The sequence below is a fragment of the Pristiophorus japonicus genome, chromosome 9 (genome assembly GCF_044704955.1).
Source record: "Pristiophorus japonicus isolate sPriJap1 chromosome 9, sPriJap1.hap1, whole genome shotgun sequence".
NCBI classification, from domain to species: Eukaryota; Metazoa; Chordata; class Chondrichthyes; family Pristiophoridae; genus Pristiophorus; species Pristiophorus japonicus.
This window is the reverse complement of record NC_091985.1, coordinates 141374919-141397784: the sequence shown is the minus strand read 5'-3', so window position 1 is coordinate 141397784 and position 22866 is coordinate 141374919. Positions and strand designations below refer to the sequence as shown.

Sequence of the window (22866 nt, the reverse complement as noted above, 5' to 3'; positions counted from 1 at the left end):
TGAAACAACCTATTGAGTACACAGGACATAAGTGATTGATGTTAAAGGAGCCAGTTGTCTGACTGAGAAGCTCGCACCACAGCCAAAACAGCCTGTTCTAGAAATTCCCTACCGTATCCCCCAGGTAGCCCACCCACCCCATTTCTCAGGTTGCCATAGCAAACTGACAGATGCGTTAGGGTCTGTGTAGCAGCCGCCTTTTCAACTGATCAGGGCTGCACGAGAGCAACTTCCAACGTGAAACTTTTAACAACTCTATTCTCCTGCGCGATACAATTTCAACCATTAGTCCTCAAGTGGAGACAGTTGATATCCTTTGCAGGGGAGTTCAGTTAAATGGAAACCAGATCACTGAAATTTTCCATTGTGACAAAGAATTGGGGGAAGAGTGCGTAGCGCAACACATTTTTCTTCATGCCTTTTTTGTCTGTTTCCTGATTTATATATAGCTTCAATTTTTGCTCAACTTCTCATAGATGTATGTGCTAGACTTTCGGCATCAATCCGCCTATTTACCGCTCATTTTACCGCCCATTTTATCGCTGAGAAGCTCTTTATCACCCAAAACAGTGTATAAATGGAAACTACCGCCCATTTACCATCCATTTATCACCAGCGGTAAACTCGGCATTCAATTACCGCCGGTGATGAGCGAAACCGCACGTCCATTTTTTTAATGAAATCGGACGTCATCATTTGTGTACTGCCCAGAAGAGTATTTATAATGAAAACTATCGCCCATTTACCACCCAAATTATCGCCGAGCGCTACTTTTGGCAATTCATTCAAATATCGCCCAAATTACCACCCACCCAAAAAAAAGCTCAGAAAAAATTGTACTCACCTGACCTTAACCCAGCAGTATGGACGCCATGTTGTCAATCGGATGAAGTTGAAGAAAAGGTTGCTTAAGGTTGATGGGAGCATTAAAGTAATTCGTGAGTGATTTTAAGGGTGTTTTAAAATCTTGAAAATTATCTGAGCACAATGTGATCAATTTTGAGTACATTTGTGCTTGTCTAAGAACAATTCAAGAATTTTGAAGACAGATTAGGGCATTTATAGTAATGTGGCTTGTAATTTTTCAGCCAATATTGATGACTACTCACATGCTTCAGAATAGAAATGGGAGAAGATTCATTGAAGAGCGATTTATGCCCAATCAAAAAGGTGGCAAACTACTGAAGAGGAGGAGGAGACCTTACACCCAACGCATTTACAGGGAGTAGCGTTCAAACCTGCACCTGTCCAATACAACGTGCGTTAGAAGGCTGCGCTTCCGAAAAGAGGTCATCAGTGAGATATGCCAGCTCATTCAGGGAGACCTGCAGCCTACCAACACCATTAGAACTGCACTGCTCATTGAGGTTAATGTTACTGCAGCATTTTCCTTCTATGCAATGGGCTCCTTTTATGCCGCAACTGGCGACATTTGTGGTATCTCTCAGCATGCCACACATTGCTGAATTTGCCAGGTGACTGAAGCCCTTTACATACGCAGGATGGACTTTATAAACTTCCCGATGACCAGGGAAACACAGAATGAGAGGGCTTTGGGTTCTCGAGAATAGCAAACTTCCCCAATGTCCAGGGCGCAATAGACTGTACACACATCGCCATGTGAGCACCTTTAGAGGAGTCAGAGGTTTACCACTCCCTGAACGTACAGCTCGTTGTCGACCACAAGCAAATAATCATGGCAGAAAATGCCAATTTTTCAGAGAGCATTTATGATGCGCACATCTTATGTGAAAGCACTTTCTCTGACCTTTTTAAGAGTCAGCCACAAGGTCAATGCTGGATGCTAGGTGACAAAAGATACGGCCTCGCTACCTGGCTCTTGACCCCCCTGCGTAAGCTCCAGACAGATGCCGAGCATTGCTACAATCAGAGTCATATAGCTACATGCAATATTGCCGAAAAGACAATTGGAGTGCTGAAGCAGCGCTTCAGATACCTGGACCACTCTGGAGGCTGCTTACAATACCACCCTGAGCAGGTCGCTGAGTTCATTGTAGTATGCTGCATGTTGCATAACTTAGCTATCAGGAGGGACAGGAACTGCCAGATGGGACTGCTGGTCCACCTCAGGAAAGAGGGGAAGTGGAAGAGCAGGAGGAGAAAGAGGAGGTTGAGGACCTCGAGGAGGACAATCAGCCTGGTGATGAACCCACACCACCACTCCCCCACCCACCCACCCCTCACACCACAGGAGAAACCCTGTGGTAGTTACACAACTGCAAGACTGTTGCATCAGCAGCACATAAATGATCTCTTTGCTTGAAGTTACGTTGGTTACAATACGTTTCATCTTTGCCTGGCCATTGTTTGCAACCCTTGTATTGATGGTTAACCTTCTGTTTGTAAAAGACACTGCACAAGAATTGTAAGTGTAATAAAATTCTTTTATAATTTAACAAAATTGAAAAAATCTTTTTTAGAAATTTACACTTACATAATTTTTAAATGGAAAAATGCAACATAATTTTAATTAAACAAACAATTAACAGATACAAACATTGAAAACATTTAAACAGAATAAAAACACCCTTACCCACGCCCCCAACAGCCAACAATTTTTTAATAGCAATTGAAGTAACGATAACAACACCACCCCCACCCCCCACAACAATTAACAATTTTTTTATAGAAAATAAAATAACGACAACAACACCACCAACCCTCACCCCCCCCCCCCGACCAGACAAAATTTCTACCTGCGGCCACCATTCCCTCTGCCTCTACTCTCCCTGACCTTAACACACCCTTTCCCCCTAACCTTCCTCCTGGCCCTGGCCCTACCCGCATTTACTCCAAGCCGTCTTGCAGCAGGGCATCTCGGGGGGAGGGGGGTGACAGTGGCAGAATCAATTCTTGGGATCCCAGAGAAGAATCGGTCTTTGAAGACCCGTCTCCAATGTCAGAAGCAACTGCTTCCTCCTGACTCTCAGCTGCTGGCATAGGTGGTACAGCACCTTGGGGTGCAGAGCCATATACCGAGTCAATCGTCTGCCGCATGTCATCGTGTCCTCCGAATGACGAGCTGTAAGTGTGGCAATGTTGCCAGTTAACCCACCTATCGCCTGGAGGAACTCTCGAACAATGTGATACCATGTCCAGGTTGACGTCTAACTGTCTTTGAGCATGCCAACCTCTCCGAATCAACCTCCCCGGATTTGGCATAGGTGCTGGACCACTCGGTGTGCCCTGATGCAAGCCGCTTGGTCCCGGGCTACTTCCTCGGTTGAGGAAGAGGTGGCTGCAGATAGATTGGACACTTGAGTCTCTGAGTCCCCCTCCTCCACATGTTGGGTTGAGGAGCTGGGTTGATGCTTATCCAACCGATCCTCCTCCTCTGTGGTCCCGTCTCCAGTGGTGAGCACCACTTGAAGTAGTACGGGTGAGACTCCAGGGAACTCCAAATGTCTCTGAATCTCTTGGGCAACTAGAAAACATAATATGAGAGTTAGTAGAAGAGGAGGGGAGGGCCAGGGTGGCACTAGAACGCTTATGCTGCACAGGCATATGTAGGAGGATCAACACTATTGCATTAGATATCACCGAGAGACGTTACATTTAATTAACATGAACAGAAAGTACAGAAACTGCATGGCATTATAATAACATTTCATTATCCCAGCATTAATTACATTACATTACATAATTCATATATTATACTCAAATAGCATTAAATTACATTAAATTATCCAGGGGTTATACATGACTTACCTGCCACCACAAACGATCTGCACCACCACAGGCCGAGCGATTATGTGCCCCTACGAGGGCTGCGGCCCGCTCCTCGAGATCAGTTAATGCAACCAGCTCTGCCGGCCCTCCTCCCGTGGGCCGACGCTCCGCACAATTGGAAGATATCTGCTTCTGCAAAGGCGACAACAGCATGGTATAAGCTAATTGTACAGGTACTAGTACAGAACACGCAGATAGACATCCACAATTAGCCATCGCCAATGCATTTCATCAATGTCCTATTAATGTTATATATTACATGTTATATGCTAATACCGTTAGGATGTAATTGATGCATGATGAACACATCTAAGTTCAGAAAAGCAATGTAATAAGATTGTGGATAGGTTGTAATGTGTGACACCAAGCTTACCAAGCTTAATTATAATCTGGCAGATTTACATTTTAAGTAATGAACCAGTGCATGAATGCAATTATTAAAGTTATTAAAATTAGTACTTACTCTCGCAGACGCAACGAGGTCATTCCAGTGTTTGCGGCACTGGCTCAGCTTCCGATAATCATGGGCGGCTGACGACACCACCTCGGCAATCTGCGCCCATATACATTGGTAAATATTGGGGGGGGGGGGGGGGTTTCCAATGCCCACCCCGGGTTAATTGGCTCCACCTAGTTTCAACTTCGTGGACCAAGGCTGCATTGGCCTCATTAGAAAAACGCTTGGCCCTCTTCTTACCTCCCACCTCTGCCACCTCACTCATGCCACTCATCACTACTTCTTCAATGTCCATTTTGTATTACAAATGTGTTATAAATTAGTTATAACTTTAAAAATTCCAATATTCTGATGCTCCACTCTCCACTTGCTCTGTTTCTCTCTCTCTCTCTCTCCCCCGCCCCCCTTCCTCTTCTGTGCATGCGCAGGTGACCCCTGACCTCCTGAATCGTGGGAAAAGTGAAGTGCAGAAAAAAAATTGCGCATGCGCAGAACGGCCATTGTTAGGGACACCGGCCTTGCACGATGAAAAAGATCGCTACCGCCCACTTGCTATCGCTACCGCACCCCCCCCCCCCCCAAAAAAAGGCGCAAGTTGCGTTTTTTAAAATGAGCGATATTCTGGCGGTTCTTAAAGGTGGGACATCCACTACTGCCGGAAATATTGCCCATATAAGGGCGGTAGCGATAAATGCCTAAAGTCTAGCCCAATAGTCTGCAATCCAGATTGTGCTCTGTGCAAAATACCCCACATGTCTCCTCAGCTGGCCAGTGATGATAATACATGAAAAGATAATGGCCTGGAGTTTACAGTCAGCGGCTAAGCAAAGGCGTTTGTCACTGCCCCCGAAGTAAGCTCTGCACAAAAATCTTGCGCTCTCTGTGTCGAGAATTTCAGGTTTTTCAACATTCAATTCAATTTAACGGGAGTTAATGGGGATCCCCTTGTGTGAACTCAACTGTGATGTCAACAGGCTGTCTAAGCAGTCAATCAAAATGCAGAATTCTCAGAGACAGCAAACAAGGAAGTGAGTAAGCTCTTAAAATTCGAACTTTTAAAAAATGTTAGAGAAAGCTAGCCAAAGAGTGGGGCTCTCACATGGGGAAAACTCCTCCTCATCCTACACCACATTAAGGTAAGTGAAAAATAACTAACTTACCTTTCGGTGGGCGGTGTCCTGCAGTCCCTTTAAGGATGGCTGGTTAGGTCGAAGCTCGCGCACGCTCCGCCCTGATTCTCCTGAATTCTTCAGCGGGGTCCTTAAACGGGTGTTAGGCCCCGGATTAGCATATCCAAGGGGTCTAGCATCTGCTTCAGGCAGGTGCCCTGGACGCACAGAAGTCGTGATGCTTCCAATCGGTTCCTTCGTAACCGATACACTTGTGAGTGAAATCGGGCCAGGATACCACTAGCTGAAATTCTTCCCCTGAACACTCAATCGGCACCCAGAGATCGGGCCTAAATCCGACCAATGTCTTCCCCCATTGTGAGAAGCGAGAACACTTACAACAAATCTCTTTCAGCAAAAGAACAGTGTGGGGCAGAACTTGCCTCCTTCCTTAAGGCCTCTAAGAGGCGGTAATGGAGGGGATAGGCCTCACTGACAAGGGGCAGATGGATGGGCTGACCCATCTGAAATTGCCCCGGGGCCGGGAGCGATGGGAATGGGTTGACATGCCACCTGTGCTGCCGCCCTGTCGGGCATGCGAGGGCCCCCTTCTGATTGGCGGTGACCCCTTTCCGTCCCCCTCACGGAAATTGCCCCGGAGGAATGGAGCGGCTGCCGGTCGGTGCTACCGACAGGTTTGCCCTCTGGGAAGCTGTGTGTGGCTGGGCAGCACGTCCGCCCTTAAAGGGGAGGGTGCACTGCCGCGGACGCCTTTTTATTTTATTTGTTGGCCCACGCCGAGGCCAGCCCGACAATGGTGGCCACGGTTTTGGCCGGGCCGCCACCCCCTCTGGGGTGCCAGCCCACTGGCCCAGCCAAAACCCTCCTTGATGAACCAGAGGGCCAAACTCAACTCTGTGCAGAGATCGCAGCGCCCCCCCGCCTTAACTGAAGGGGAGGGACGTTGTGACGGATCAGCGCGATGTGCTGACATCAGTGCAGTGCTGATGACTCGTAGTAACGGCCGACCTGATCTAATGGCACATTCGCCCTGCTGATGACCCAACATCTGCCCCGACCAAAAAATAAATACCAAGACCTGAATACTGCTCGATTCCCCATCCCGTGGATTGGAGCGGAGAAACATCTTCAGAAACGATGAGTCTGCCTACTCTTAATCGGGGGTTATTTTAGCCCCTATATTTCACTTATTCCTTTAATTTTACTTCCTTTCGTATATTACCCTCATCCGCCTGCACTTTTTTTTTATTGGACTTCCTCTAGTGTATCTCTAGCCCAACTGGTTCTGCCTCATTCCAGTTCGGTTGGAATGTCAGATACAGTACTAAGTCTGTCAGATCTATCGCGGTTTTATGGATAACCTGAAAGGTTAGGCTGGTGATGGTTGGAAGCAAGGAGTTGCAGGGTGTTTGATCTACCCATCTTAAAAATAGGAGTCACTGTATTTCCTCTGGGTAGGGGAGTCCAGAACAAGGCGGCATAACCTTAAAATTAGAGCTAGGCAGTTCAGGAGTTGATGTCAGAAAGCACTTCTTCATACAAAGGGTAGTGGACATCTGGAACTCTCACCCCCAAAAGAGCTGTTGAGACTGGGGTTCAATTTAAAATTTAAAAACTAAGATTGATAGATTTTTGTTTGACAGGGGTATTAAGGATTACAGAACCAAGGCGGGTAGATGGAGCTAAGATACAGATCAGCCTTGATCTAATTGAATGACGGAACAGGCTTGAGGGGCTGAATAACTTACTCCTGTTCCTATGCAACCTACGGTAAGGCAAAAAGACTGCAGCTCTTTAAAACTATTTATATTTTAGTAGATTTCTGGTGATAGAAGCACGTTATTATAGAATCTACCTCTAACAACACCAATTAGGGAATACTGTCCCTTTAAAAATAAGTTTGAAAATTGTTTTAAAAAAATTGTTTTTAAAATTTTGTTTTCTGAATTGGCAGCAATGTATTTATTTTGTAAAATTAAGTTGATTTTATCAGGGTTCCATTGTAGAATTATTTGAGAAATTGAATGATGCTTGGTACACATTTCTTTATAAATATTTACTGAGTACAATGACGTACATATTTAATGTTCTTATATTTTGAACTTATTATAAAATGCAACAAGATGAAAAGTAAATGGCACTATGGATAATTGAGAGAGAGCAAATGCATGCGCATTCATAGAAACATAGAAACATAGAAAATAGGTGCAGGAGCAGGCCATTCAGCCCTTCTAGCCTGCACCGCCATTCAATGAGTTCATGGCTGAACATGAAACTTCAGTACCCCCTTCCTGCTTTCACGCCATACCCCTTGATCCCCCGAGTTGTAAGGACTTCATCTAACTCCCTTTTGAATATATTTAGTGAATTGGCCTCAACTACTTTCTGTGGTAGAGAATTCCACAGGTTCACCACTCTCTGGGTGAAGAAGTTTCTCCTTATCTCGGTCCTAAATGGCTTACCCCTTATCCTTAGACTGTGACCCCTGGTTCTGGACTTCCCCAACATTGGGAACATTCTTCCTGCATCCAACCTGTCCAAACCCGTCAGAATTTTAAACGTTTCTATGAGGTCCTCTCTCACTCTTCTGAACTCCAGTGAATACAAGCCCAGTTGATCCAGTCTTTCTTGATAGGTCAGTCCCACCATCCCGGGAATCAGTCTGGTGAATCTTCGCTGCACTCCCTCAATAGCAAGAATGTCCTTCCTCAAGTTAGGAGACCAAAACTGTACACAATACTCCAGGTGTGGCCTCACCAAGGCCCTGTACAACTGTAGCAACACCTCCCTGCCCCTGTACTCAAATCCCCTCGCTATGAAGGCCAACATGCCATTTGCTTTCTTAACCGCCTGCTGTACCTGCATGCCAACCTTCAATGACTGATGTACCATGACACCCAGGTCTCGTTGCACCTTCCCTTTTCCTAATCTGTCACCATTCAGATAATAGTCTGTCTCTCTGTTTTTACCACCAAAGTGGATAACCTCACATTTATCCACATTATACTTCATCTGCCACGCATTTGCCCACTCACCTAACCTATCCAAGTCACTCTGCAGCCTCATAGCATCTTCCTCGCAGCTGCCACCCAACTTAGTGTCATCCGCAAATTTGGAGAGACTACATTTAATCCCCTTGTCTAAATCATTAATGTACAATGTAAACAACTGGGGCCCCAGCACAGAACCCTGCGGTACCCCACTAGTCACTGCCTGCCATTCCGAAAAGTACCCATTTACTCCTACTCTTTGCTTCCTGTCTGACAACCAGTTCTCAATCCACGTCAGCACACTACCCTCAATCCCATGTGCTTTAACTTTGCACATTAATCTCCTGTGTGGGACCTTGTTGAAAGCCTTCTGAAAGTCCAAATATACCACATCAACTGGTACTCCTTTGTCCACTTTATTGGAAACATCCTCAAAAAATTCCAGAAGATTTGTCAAGCATGATCTCCCTTTCACAAATCCATGCTGACTTGGACCTATCATGTCACCATTTTCCAAATGCGCTGCTATGACATCCTTAATAATTGATTCCATCATTTTACCCACTACTGAGGTCAGGCTGACCGGTCTATAATTCCCTGCTTTCTCTCTCCTTCCTTTTTTAAAAAGTGGGGTTACATTGGCTACCCTCCACTCGATAGGAACTGATCCAGAGTCAATGGAATGTTGGAAAATGACTGTCAATGCATCCGCTATTTCCAAGGCCACCTCCTTAAGTACTCTGGGATGCAGTCCATCAGGCCCTGGGGATTTATCGGCCTTCAATCCCATCAATTTCCCCAACACAATTTCCCGACTAATAAAGATTTCCCTCAGTTCCTCCTCCTTACTAGACCCTCTGACCCCTTTTATATCCGGAAGGTTGTTTGTGTCCTCCTTAGTGAATACTGAACCAAAGTACTTGTTCAATTGGTCTGCCATTTCTTTGTTCCCCGTTATGACTTCCCCTGATTCTGACTGCAGGGGACCTACGTTTGTCTTTACTAACCTTTTTCTCTTTACATACCTATAGAAACTTTTGCAATCCGCCTTAATGTTCCCTGCAAGCTTCTTCTCGTACTCCATTTTCCCTGCCCTAATCAAACCCTTTGTCCTCCTCTGCTGAGTTCTAAATTTCTCCCAGTCCCCAGGTTCGCTGCTATTTCTGGCCAATTTGTATGCCATTTCCTTGGCTTTAATACTATCCCTGATTTCCCTAGATAGCCACGGTTGAGCCACCTTCCCTTTTTTATTTTTACGCCAGACAGGAATGTACAATTGTTGTAATTCATCCATGCGGTCTCTAAATGTCTGCCATTGCCCATCCACAGTCAACCCCTTCAGTATCATTAGCCAATCTATCTTAGCCAATTCATGCCTCATACCTTCAAAGTTACCCTTCTTTAAGTTCTGGACCATGGTCTCTGAATTAACTGTTTCATTCTCCATCCTAATGCAGAATTCCACCATATTATGGTCACTCTTCCCCAAGGGGCCTCGCACAATGAGATTGCTAATTAATCCTCTCTCATTACACAACACCCAGTCTAAGATGGCCTCCCCCCTAGTTGGTTCCTCGACATATTGGTCTAGAAAATTATCCCTTATGCACTCCAGGAAATCCTCCTCCACCGTATTGCTTCCAGTTTGGCTGGCCCAATCTATGTGCATATTAAAGTCACCCATTATAACTGCTGCACCTTTATTGCATGCACTCCTAATTTCCTGTTTGATGCCCTCCCCAACATCACTACTACTGTTTGGAGGTCTGTACACAACTCCCACTAACGATTTTTGCCCTTTAGTGTTCTGCAGCTCTACCCATATAGATTCCACATCATCCAAGCTAATGTCTTTCCTAACTATTGCATTAATCTCCTCTTTAACCAGCAATGCTACCCCACCTCCTTTTCCTTTTATTCTACCCTTCCTGAATGTTGAATACCCCTGGATGTTGAGTTCCCAGCCCTGATCATCCTGGAGCCACGTCTCCTTAATCCCAATCACATCATATTTGTTAACATCTATTTGCACAGTTAATTCATCCACCTTATTGCGGATACTCCTTGCATTAAGACACAAAGCCTTCAGGCTTGCTTTTTTAACACCCTTTGTCCTTTTAGAATTTTGCTGTACAGTGGCCCTTTTTGTTCTTTGCCTTGGGTTTCTCTGCCCTCCACTTTTCCTCATCTCCTTTCTGTCTTTTGTTTTTGCCTCATTTTTGTCTCCCTCTGTCTCCCTGCATAGGTTCCCATCCCCCTGCAATATTAGTTTAACTCCTCCCCAACAGCACTAGCAAACACTCCCCCTAGGACATTGGTTCCGGTCCTGCCCAGGTGCAGACCGTCCGGTTTGTACTGGTCCCACCTCCCCCAGAACCGGTTCCAATGCCCCAAGAATTTGAATCCCTCCCTGCTGCACCACTGCTCAAGCCATGTATTCATCTGCGCTATCCTGCGATTCCTACTCTTGACTAGCACATTCGTTTAGTATTCTTGTTCGCTGTTACTCACAGGGATCATCTGGACAAACAGATAACTGAGACAGGGATTTTATGCCCCAGTGCAGTTAAAGTTTGAAATGAAATTGCAAAATATAAAGGCAAAGAAAGTTAAGTGAAGGACCAAGGCCTATATTGCAGCACCAAGATTGAAAAGAGTTGGAGAAAAGTTGAGCAAAATCACAAAAAAAACTGATGTGTTTAGAAATATTTGCTGAACACTGAGATTGCGTGACAGTGATGACCTTTATCTCCAACCCAGCTCCATGGCACTTTTTGGAACTTATCCAAATGTTAGTCTTTTGTGAGTGACTGTGATTCCTTTGCCTCTCGTAATTTAAGACACTGCTTAAAACCAACCTCTTTGACCAAGCGTTTGGACACCGATCCTAATGGCTCCTTCTTTGGCTCAGTGTCAATTTTTCTATCTGATTATGCTCCTGTGACATGTCTTGGGAGGTTTTGCTACATTAAAGGCACTAAATAAATGCACGTTCTTGTTATTGTTGCTGCTGATGTCAATAGGAGTTGCTAAAACCTAGATCTTCAGCAAGGGGATAGACATTAGAAGTAATATAATGTATTCTAGTAATGTGACATGGGAATCATGCAACTTGTGTGTGAGAATTTATTTCTCCAGTCCGTTAGTCAGCGATTCACAAGCCAACATATGTTAATATGTAATTAACCATTGAACTTTTTATAAAATCATTAAAAATCCAGTTAAATTAAAGTAACAATGACCCTGAAATTGCTGGAGTGGGTATCTTGAATTGGATTTTTATTTTACCTCACCCATCATTATTTTTGTGCCGCAAATTGCTAGCAATGGGAATTCATAATGGTCATGGGGCATCAGGGGCCTCCTGTAATTCGGGTCCAATGGTCCACCTCCTTAACCAATGAAATGTAAGGATAGAGAAGGAAACAGAGAGGGAATGGTGGCAAAGGATATATGGTGAATTAGAGTCAAATTTGATACAGAAAGAGCAATAAAGAGAGGGAAAGAAAGATTACATTAAGGAAGCGAGAAAAAAGAGACAGAAAGGAAAAGTAATTAGAAAATGTAAAATTTAAAAATTGGATAATCTTTAGGAACAATTTACTACCTGCAGGAGTGAAACTCCAGTTTCAATTGTTCCCTTTCTTGAGTTTCATGTCAGGACCATAAATCACGTGATTAACAGGATTCTTACCACATGAAATACCAGCCCTGTGATGAGATTAATTCATGTTTCTAGTACAAATCCAGCGATTTCTTGAAATTCATGGGGAGACTGAGGGCAAGCTCCCATTATCGTGAGGGCGGAGCGGCGCAAATTGTCCAGCAACTTGTGTAGAGTCATAACTCATGGCAGAGCCCTTCCTCGCTACAGATTGCTGGTTTATTCACACGCTGAGAATGGTGGGGACTGTAAACTTGCCATTATTTTTCGAGCAATTTCTAGGCCAATAATTCCAACTTGAAAAACACCTTAAGAAAAGGCAGAAAAAGCTCATTTATTTAACAACTGGAAAGTGTAAAATAAAACCCTATACTTATTTTACATCTGAAATGTCACTTTGATTTGAAATGATTAAAGTATACATTAGTGCTGTTGGGTAGGCAGTCAATATTAATTACTGTAGGTATGGCCATCTCGGCGGGGTTCTGAGAGACAGAACTCTGATGTTTAGTCTGCTGAGGCATAGCCTTTTTTATCAGCAGATCTATATGCATTCATTTAAAAGATATTTTTCATAAAGACATATAAATTATAAAGGAATGGTCAAAATGCAGTATCATCTTGCCATGCCGGTTTGCTACTTCATCTTTAATATATTCGAGCTTCACTGACACTTTGGTCATATTGCCATCACCAGTACACTTCCAATGGCTCAAAAGAAAAGGTTCAGTTGTGAAATTAAAAACACCCAGTTTTAAGGAAGTTGTTTTAATTGGGGATTCACCATTTCGCAGTGACTAATATTCCCAAACCTTGGCCATAGAGGTTGGTTGCTCTTAAGACATCAGCTCTGAAAAAGAGCATTCGGTGAAACAGTTCAGTCTAGCATGTTTACTTAAACCTTTATTAGGTGACTGACAATTGCACACTTGACACATAAACAAAAGGCATGAAATCACCCCAGTTATTTGGTCTTGACGAGAATTTATTGGTGCCATGTGAATGAATGGGAAGGGGTTCAGAATTGCAGCAAACCAGAGCTTACTTTGGCCAGATACAGTCGGGAGCATTGAGTGTTTAAAATGACTTCAAATAATGACCTGCATTTATGTAGCCTTGCCACATCTCTCAGGAAAGTCCCAAAATACCTCATGTACAATTACTTTGCAGTGCGGTCACTGTTGTTTTGCAGCCAAACATGGCAGGCAGTTTCCACAAAGCAAGATATAACTAGCAAAGCGATGAATTACCAATTCATTTGATTTTTTTTTTGGTGGTATTAATAGAGGGGAGGTTTTTGGTCAAGACTCACTGCTTTTCTCTGAATGTTGCTTAGTCTCTTTAATGTCCATCAGAACCACTGGACTAAGCATCTCACCTGAGGGACGGCATCTCCAACAATACAGCACTACTGGGTGGGAGTGGCAATGTGGATTATGTGCACAAGGTTTGAACCCATAACCGCTGACATAAAGGTGAGGCTGTTTCCAGCTCAGCTAAAATTTAAGACACTCAATAAAACTTTTAGCAGAGATAATGTACCATTGCTAGAAATCAGCAATTAATACATGAAGTACTAGAAAGGCAGAGTAGAGCAATAAGTATCTGACAGAGAATGATATGATAACAAAGAGGTTCTGATGAAACGATTGCCCTGAAATATTAATATATCTCCCTCTTGTTCAGATGCTAACAGACCCACCGTGTTTTTCAAGCATTTTCTGCTCTATTTAAGACTTTGAACAGATTGTAGTGGGGGGGGGCGGGGGGGGAGATATGTACCCTCATTTTTTTTGCATGTGCGGCCCATTCACAGTTTTGCGCAAGTGTGACACTTTACATTGAAGAAGCCAGTCCCAGTCTGCATGGGACCAACAGAGAGGTGCGCGGCTGTGCATCTTATAGGGAAAGTTGGATATGAAGGGAATTATTTTACACAGCAAGTTGTTATGATCTGGAATGCTCTGCCTGAAAGGGTGCTGGAAGCTGCTTCAGTAGTAACCTTTAAAAGGGAATTGGATACATACTTGAAAAGGAAAAATTTGCAGGGCTTTGGGGAAAGTGCGGGTGAGTGGGACTAATTGGATAACGCTTCCAAAGAGCCAGCACAGGAATGATGGGCTGAATTGCCTCTATCTGTGCTTTGCGATTCTGTGATTATAGTTTGAATCTGTAATTTGAATCATACCTTGTATCAGGCTTTAAGTTCTATAATTATAGGGCAGAAAAGAGGAATAAACAGTAAATCCAACACCAAAAAAAATATAGATTTACTGAGAGCTGCAAAACTGACATTTTATGACCACAATTAAAAAAATCTGAAGTTCCTTATCACCTAAATATATAACTTATTTTTAATATAATGTTGGTAAAAGCAACTGATAAGTGGATTAACAAACTTTAAACTAAATCGGTGGCTCATATAATCTACTGGCTAAAATATAGCCCTTAAAAGAGAATCATAAGGATGGCAAATATTTAATTCATGAAAATATTATTAATTAAGTACTGATGACATTAGCAATTGATTCCAGCATCTGATGTTACTCCCATTTGCTCGTGAGAGTAATATATTCATTCAGAAGTTCATTGCAGGCACTGACTATTGCTCTGTACAGATCCAAAATGATTATTTGCTATAGACCCTTTGATGGCATTTGCTAGAAAAAAGAACAGTTCCAAAATCAGATTTGTTGCAACGATTATGGTTCCAGTCTTTTCAGAATATTACAAACTTTTTATATACTGATTCCACTTAAATCTATCAAGCCTTTGTTCTTACTGCTGTATATGCAGATTAAACTGATCGTGTGTGAGTGATGTTACACATTCAAATGATCTTCCAAAATTAAGTGACCGCTGATTCTTGTGCCCATTACACTTTATAAATCAAAAGCATTCATTATAGAATTTAATATTTGTGAATTGTTTTATTTTTAAAAATGTTCATAAAAGTACTGATTTAAGAACATTTTTAAATAGGCATGTTCTGTGAACGTATATGAAATAGGTGTTATGATAAATAAGAAACGGTTCAACATTTCCAACGCCATCCTTCCAGCTTTTCAGTTAAGACATGTCTAATAGTAATTAAGAATGAGTCTATTTGCCAAGGAATCAGCAAGAATACTAGTAAAGAAATAAAAGCCATAATCAAGATGCATCAATGCACCAGAAAGGACATTCTCGCCCTGCTGTGCATTTACAGAAAATTCACTCTAATTAAGTTAGATTTTTTTCTGGCATAGGTCTTAGTATCTGATGCTTTCTGAGAATAAATCCTCGATTTTAACCAAGAATGTACTGCATTTTATCAAGTTCTTTTTTACTAACTTTAATATAAAGTAGGATAATTACAGATAATTCCCATTATCATTCTACTTCTTTTCCCATTACGTTCTTCCTGCCTGTGTTATAATCATAGTATCGGGTTCCGTTTACAATATTTAAGTAAAGTTTATAATGAAAATATTGGAAATTCATATTTGGCCTTTCAAAATGACCACTATTCAGCTGCATGGCACAGAACACATTTCTTTGTTATGTGTCGTTTCTTTAGCAGCCCTGTTAAAATTTCAGATTGAATTATGGTTAGATTATGTAGGCCTACCAGGAACAGCAAATAAAATTTTGCAAGTATTATCAAGTTATTTTAAGAACAGCTATTTAAATTTCTTATAACAAATGTGATTGTCTTACGCTTCTTGCTTGTGTTTTTAATATGTTGCTCTTCATAATAGCCACATGTCTTTTCATTTTGTTTGTGTATGTATGCATAAAAACTGAAAATGTTCACATAAAACTATTTCCATACATGCACAAATCATTTGGACTGGGTAAACTTTGGCTTTGCAGAAGTGCAGGCAGTAAAAATGTTTCTACTTAAGACATTGAAACCAGTGCTTTTGCATGGCAGCACAGCCTATCATAAACTTGAGTTTATGTGTAATTCATTAAAGTCCAAGGGAAATTAATATTAACCAGTCCATTAACATGAACCCATTTTGAGTGCACGATAAGTGATCTGCACAGAATGTCTTAAGCATAGTGCACTTAACCAGAGTGTTTTATTTGGGAATTTGGAAAGAGTGGGAATTCGGAGAAGAGGGAGAAGGACCTAATTGGAGGAGGTATCAGTGGCGGCGGAACCTTTGACGATGTCCAAAAAAAACAAGGACAGCAGGTAGGTGATTGGTTGGTGAGTATTACTAACCTAGGGCTGTAGTTTAAACTAGGTGCGGGAAACTATAAAGTAATGTATTCAACTTACAGCTTAACTAGTTAAATAATTAATATAACTATACATAATCATTGAATAAAGACTTTAACTAATTAAGTAAACAAAATAAATATATACTAAGATATGGCAGAGCAGGTTCTGTGTCTGGACTGCCATATGTGGGAGTTTGTGGACAGCGAGACTGTCCCGAGCAAACACGTCTGCAGGAGGTGTCTCCATCTTGAATCTCTCTGGCTCAGAGTCATTGAGCTGGAATGCAAGTTGTAGACACTCCGATACATAAGGGAGGGGGGAGGAATTTCTGGGTAGTTTTATCCAGAATACAGTCACACCCCAGAAGAAAGCACAGGTTCAGGAAAGGGAGGTTGTGACTGTTAGGGAGCCGGGTAGCGGGGATTTAGGAGAGGTTGAGAAGGAGGTCCCACAGACACTGGACCTGTCCAACAGATACGATGTACTCGCTAACTGTGGGGTCAAGGAGAAAGACTGCAAGGAGAACTGCGACATTGCAGACCAAGGCACCATGACTCAGAAGGCTGTCCGAGGGGGTGGGGAGGCGGGGGTCGGGGGTGGGGCGGGGAGGAGAAAGTGGAATAGAAATGTGGGAGTAATAGGGGACTATATAATTAGGGGGATAGATAACATCCTCTGCAGCCAAGAACGAGAATCCGAAAGGTTGTGTTGCCTACCTGGTTCCAGGATAAGGGATATCTCACGGTGGCCGGAGAGGAACTTGGAAAGGGAGGGAGTAAATCCATTTGTCATGGTCCACGTTGGAACAAATGACATGGGTACGAATGGAGAGGCGATCCTGCTGAAAGAGTATAAGGAGTTATGCTCAGAATTTAAAAACAGGAATGCGAGGGTAATAATCTCTGGATTATTGCCCGAGCCACGTGAGAAATTGGCATAGAAGCAGACAGATCAGGAAAATTAACACGTGGCTAAAGGGCTGGTGTGGCAAAGAGGGATTCCTTTTCATGGGACACTGGCACCAGATCTGGGACAGGAAGGAGCTGTACCGATGGGAGGGGCTCCACCTGAACTGGGATGGGACCCGTGTTCTAGAGGATAGGGTAAATAGAGACATGGCAAAGGCTTTAAACTAGTAAGATGGGGGAAGGATCTACAAGAAATGTAACCAGCCTAAATATAAACAAAACAGGAAAAGAGAGCCTAGGAAAGAATAAAATAAGGGAGGACAAGGGAAGTGAATAAATAGAGTTATGGAACAGGAGTCTAAAAAGATGTTTAAACATAAAGTGAGAGGAACTCCTATTAAAATTGCATCTGTACAGCAAGCACACAGTGTCCATTATAAAACAGGGGAGCTGGAGGCAATCATGAATTACGTGGAACCAGACATAGTAGGGATTACTGAGACATGGCTACAGAAAAATCAGGTCTGGGAATTAAACATTGCAGGCTACAACATATTTAGATAAGATAGAGAGGGAAAAAGGGGAGGTGGAGTAGGTGTACTTATTAGGGTAACATAATGGCAGTAGAAAAAAGTGACGCTGCTATCAGCAAGACAAAAATAGAATCCATATGGTTAGAGATAAAAGATAATAAAGGATCAATCACACTAATAGGTGTAGTCTTCAGATGACCTAATAGTGGAAGGGAGGTAGAAACATAGAAACATAGAAAATAGGTGCAGGAGTAGGCCATTCGGCCCTTCTAGCCTGCACCGCCATTCAATGAGTTCATGGCTGAACATGCAACTTCAGTACCCCATTCCTGCTTTCTCACCATACCCCTTGATTCCCCTAGTAGTAAGGACTTCATCTAACTCCTTTTTGAATATATTTAGTGAATTGGCCTCAACAACTTTCTGTGGTAGAGAATTCCACAGGTTCACCACTCTCTGGGTGAAGAAATTCCTCCTCATCTCGGTCCTAAATGGCTTACCCCTTATCCTTAGACTGTGTCCCCTGGTTCTGGACTTCCCCAACATTGGGAACATTCTTCCTGCATCTAACCTGTCTCACCCCGTCAGAATTTTAAACGTTTCTATGAGGTCCCCTCTCATTCTTCTGAACTCCAGTGAATACAAGCCCAGTTGATCCAGTCTTTCTTGATAGGTCAGTCCCGCCATCCCGGGAATCAGTCTGGTGAACCTTCGCTGCACTCCCTCAATAGCAAGAATGTCCTTCCTCAGGTTAGGAGACCAAAACTGTACACAATACTCCAGGTGTGGCCTCACCAAGGCCCTGTACAATTGTAGCAACACCTCCCTGCCCTTGTACTCAAATCCCCTCGCTATGAAGGCCAACATGCCATTTGCTTTCTTAACCGCCTACTGTACCTGCATGCCAACCTTCAATGACTGATGTACCATGACACCCAGGTCTCTTTGCACCTGCCCTTTTCCTAATCTGTCACCATTCAGATAATAGTCTGTCTCTCTGTTTTTACCACCAAAGTGGATAACCTCACATTTATCCACATTATACTTCATCTGCCATGCATTTGCCCACTCACCTAACCTATCCAAGTCGCTCTGCAGCCTCATAGAATCCTCCTTGCAGCTCACACTGCCACCCAACTTAGTGTCATCTGCAAATTTGGAGATACTACATTTAATCCCCTCATCTAAATCATTAATGTACAGTGTAAACAGCTGGGGCCCCAGCACAGAACCTTGCGGTACCCCACTAGTCACTGCCTGCCATTCTGAAAAGTCCCCATTTACTCCTACTCTTTGCTTCCTGTCTGACAACCAGTTCTCAATCCATGTCAGCACACTACCCCCAATCCCATGTGCTTTAACTTTGCACATTAATCTCTTGTGTGGGACCTTGTCGAAAGCCTTCTGAAAGTCCAAATATACCACATCAACTGGTTCTCCCTTGTCCACTCTACTGGAAACATCCTCAAAAAATTCCAGAAGATTTGTCAAGCATGATTTCCCTTTCACAAATCCATGCTGACTTGGACCTATCATATTACCTCTTTCCAAATGCACTGCTATGACATCCTTAATAATTGATTCCATCATTTTACCCACTACCGATGTCAGGCTGACCGGTCTGTAATTCCCTGTTTTCTCTCTCCCTCCTTTTTTAAAAAGTGGGGTTACATTGGCTACCCTCCACTCGATAGGAACTGATCCAGAGTCAATGGAATGTTGGAAAATGACTGTCAATGCATCCACTATTTCCAAGGCCACCTCCTTAAGTACTCTGGGATGCAGTCCATCAGGCCCTGGGGATTTATCGGCCTTCAATCCCATCAATTTCCCCAACACAATTTCCCGACTAATAAGGATTTCCCTCAGTTCCTCCTCCTTACTAGACCCTCCGACCCCTTTTATATCCGGAAGGTTATTTGTGTCCTCCTCAGTGAATACCGAACCAAAGTACTTGTTCAATTGGTCCGCCATTTCTTTGTTCCCCGTTATGACTTCCCCTGATTCTGACTGCAGGGGACCTACGTTTGTCTTTACTAACCTTTTTCTCTTTACATATCTATAGAAACTTTTGCAATCCGTCTTAATGTTCCCTGCAAGCTTCTTCTCGTACTCCATTTTCCCTGCCCTAATCAAACCCTTTGTCCTCCTCTGCTGAGTTCTAAATTTCTCCCAGTCCCTGGGTTCTCTGCTATTTCTGGCCAATTTGTATGCCACTTCCTTGGCTTTAATGCTATCCCTGATTTCCCTTGATAGCCACGGTTGAGCCACCTTCCCTTTTTTATTTTTACGACAGACAGGAATGTACAATTGTTGTAGTTCATCCATGCGGTCTCTAAATGTCTGCCATTGCCCATCCACAGTCAACCCCTTCAGTATCATTCGCCAATCTATCCTAGCCAATTCACGCCTCATACCTTCAAAGTTACCCTTCTTTAAGTTCTGGACCATGGTCTCTGAATTAACTGTTTCATTCTCCATCCTAATGTAGAATTCCACCATATTATGGTCACTCTTCCCCAAGGGGCCTCGCACAACGAGATTGCTAATTAATCCTCTCTCATTACACAACACCCAGTCTAAGATGGCCTCCCCCCTAGTTGGTTCCTCGACATATTGGTCTAAAAAACCATCCCTTATGCACTCCAGGAAATCCTCCTCTACCGTATTGCTTCCAGTTTGGTTAACCCAATCTATGTGCATATAAAAGGTGGAAGAAGAAATATGCGGACAAATTAGGGAAATGAGTAAAAAACATTGAATAATAATCATGGGTGATTTCAACTACCATGGTGTCAATTGGTCAGAAGAGGTAGGTAAAGGGGATAAAGAAATGGAGTTCCTACAATGTGTACATAACACCTTTCTAACCCAATATGTAAAAAGCCCAGCAAAGGAGGATTCACTATTGGATCTTGTAATGGGGAATGAACCAGAGCAAATAAGAGACGTAAAAATAGGGGAACATATAGCCAAGAGTGACCATATTATAATACGGTTTAAGATGATAACTGAGAAGGACACAAGTATGGCCAAAACCAGGGTAATAGATTGGAGAAAAGCTGATTTTGAGGGGCTGAGAGTAGAACTTGGGAAAATAAAATGGGCAACAATATTGGCAAAAAACTTTGTAGAACAGCAATGGGAAACATTTAAAATGGTGTTCAACAGAGTGCAGGAACAATATATTACGCCAAAATGAAAGCAGAAACTAAACACTAATGCGATTCCATGGATGGATAAAGCCATAATGGAACAATTGAGGGTAAATAAAGAGGCATACATTAAGTACATAGTCAGCAGGGGAGTGCATGATAAAGACGAATACAAAAAGATTAAGGAAATAAGTTTAAAAAAAAAACAATTAAGAAGGCAAAGAGGAACTATCAAGGAATATAAAACAAAATAGTAAAATATATTACTGGTACATCAATAAAAAAAGGAAGTTTGAGATGGGGATAGGGCCATTAAGGGATAGACAGGACAACACAACAGGTAATGATAGTGAGATGGCAGAAATATTAAACATAAGAACATAAGAATTAGGAACAGGAGTAGGCCATCTAGCCCCTCGAGCCTGCTCTGCCATTCAACAAGATCATGGCTGATCTGGCCGTGGACTCAGCTCCACTTACCCGCCCGCTCCCCATAACCCTTAATTCCCTTATTGGTTAAAAATCTATCTATCTGTGACTTGAATACATTCAATGAGCTAGCCTCAACTGCTTCCTTGGGCAGAGAATTCTACAAATTCACAACCCTCTGGGAGAAGAAATTCCTCCTCAACTCGGTTTTAAATTGGCTCCCCCGTATTTTGAGGCTGTGTTCCCTAGTTCTAGTCTCCTCGACCAGTGGAAACAACCTCTCTGCCTCTATCCTGTCTATCCCTTTCATTATTTTAAATGTTTCTATAAGATCACCCCTCATCCTTCTGAACTCCAACGAGTAAAGACCCAGTCTACTCAATCTATCATCATAAGGTAACCCCCTCATCTCCGGAATCAGCAAAGTAAATCGTCTCTATACCCCCTCCAAAACTAGTATATCCTTCCTTAAGTAAGGTGACCAAAACTGCACGCAGTACTCCAGGTGCGGCCTCACCAATACCCTATAAAGTTGCAGAAGGACCTCCCTGCTTTTGTACTCCATCCCTCTCGCAATGAAGGCCAACATTCCATTCGCCCTCCTGATTACCTGCTGCATCTGCAAACTAACTTTTTGGGATTCATGCACAAGGACCCCCAGGTCCCTCTGCACCGCAGCATGTTGTAATTTCTCCCCATTCAAATAATATTCCCTTTTACTGTTTTTTTTCCCAAGGTGGATGACCTCACACTTTCCGACATTGTATTCCATCTGCCAAACCTTAGCCCATTCGCTTAACGTATCTAAATCTCTTTGCAGCCTCTCTGTGTCCTCTACACAACCCGCTTTCCCACTAATCTTTGTGTCATCTGCAAATTTTGTTACACTGCACTCTGTCCCCTCTTCCAGGTCATCTATGTATATTGTAAATAGTTGTGGTCCCAGCACCGATCCCTGTGGCACACCACTGACCAACAATTTGAACCCGAAAAGGACCCATCTATCCCGACTCTCTGCTTTCTGTTAGCCAGCCAATTCTCTATCCATGCTAATACATTTCCTCTGACCTTTATCTTCTGCAGTAACCTTTTGTGTGGCACCTTATCGAATGCCTTTTGAAAATCTAAATACACCACATCCATCGGTACACCTCTATCCACCATGCTCGTTATATCCTCAAAGAATTCCAGTAAATTAGTTAAACATGATTTCCCCCTCATGAATCCATGCTGCGTCTGCTTGATTGCACTATACCTATCGAGATGTCCCGCTATTTCTTCCTTAATGATAGTTTCAAGCATTTTCCCCACTACAGATGTTAAACTAACCGGCCTATAGTTACCTGCCTTTTGTCTGCCCCCTTTTTTAAACAGAGGCATTACATTAGCTGCTTTCCAATCCGCTGGTACCTCCCCAGAGTCCAGAGAATTTTGGTAGATTATAACGAATGCATCTGCTATAACTTCCGCCATCTCTTTTAATACCCTGGGATGCATTTCATCAGGACCAAGGGACTTGTCTACCTTGAGTCCCATTAGCCTGTCCAGCACTATCCCCGTAGTGATAGTGATTGTCTCAAGGTCCTCCCTTCCCACATTCCTGTGACCAGCAATTTCTGGCATGGTTTCTGTGTCTT

At 43.0% G+C, this 22866-nt stretch overlaps 2 long non-coding RNA genes across 3 annotated transcripts in view; one reads left to right on the top strand and one right to left on the bottom strand.

Annotated features, from left to right (window-relative positions):
* Nucleotides 1–2454: 2454 nt before the first annotated feature.
* LOC139273244 (uncharacterized) lies at nucleotides 2455–6267 on the bottom strand. The gene is made up of 3 exons (XR_011595044.1): nucleotides 5368–6267; nucleotides 3730–3882; nucleotides 2455–3445 (listed from the first exon to the last, which is right to left on the bottom strand). It is a non-coding gene; the product is annotated as an uncharacterized lncRNA (long non-coding RNA).
* The window catches only part of LOC139273245 (uncharacterized), a 29244-nt gene continuing 11771 nt past the window's right edge, over nucleotides 5394–22866 (top strand). Inside the window, exons 1-4 of one of the 2 annotated variants that reach the window (XR_011595046.1) lie at nucleotides 5394–5590; nucleotides 6981–7107; nucleotides 13347–13466; nucleotides 16079–16174. This is a non-coding gene — a long non-coding RNA (uncharacterized lncRNA). The remainder of the gene's footprint in view (nucleotides 5591–6980; nucleotides 7108–13346; nucleotides 13467–16078; nucleotides 16175–22866) is intronic. The other variant, XR_011595045.1, reaches the window with a different exon arrangement.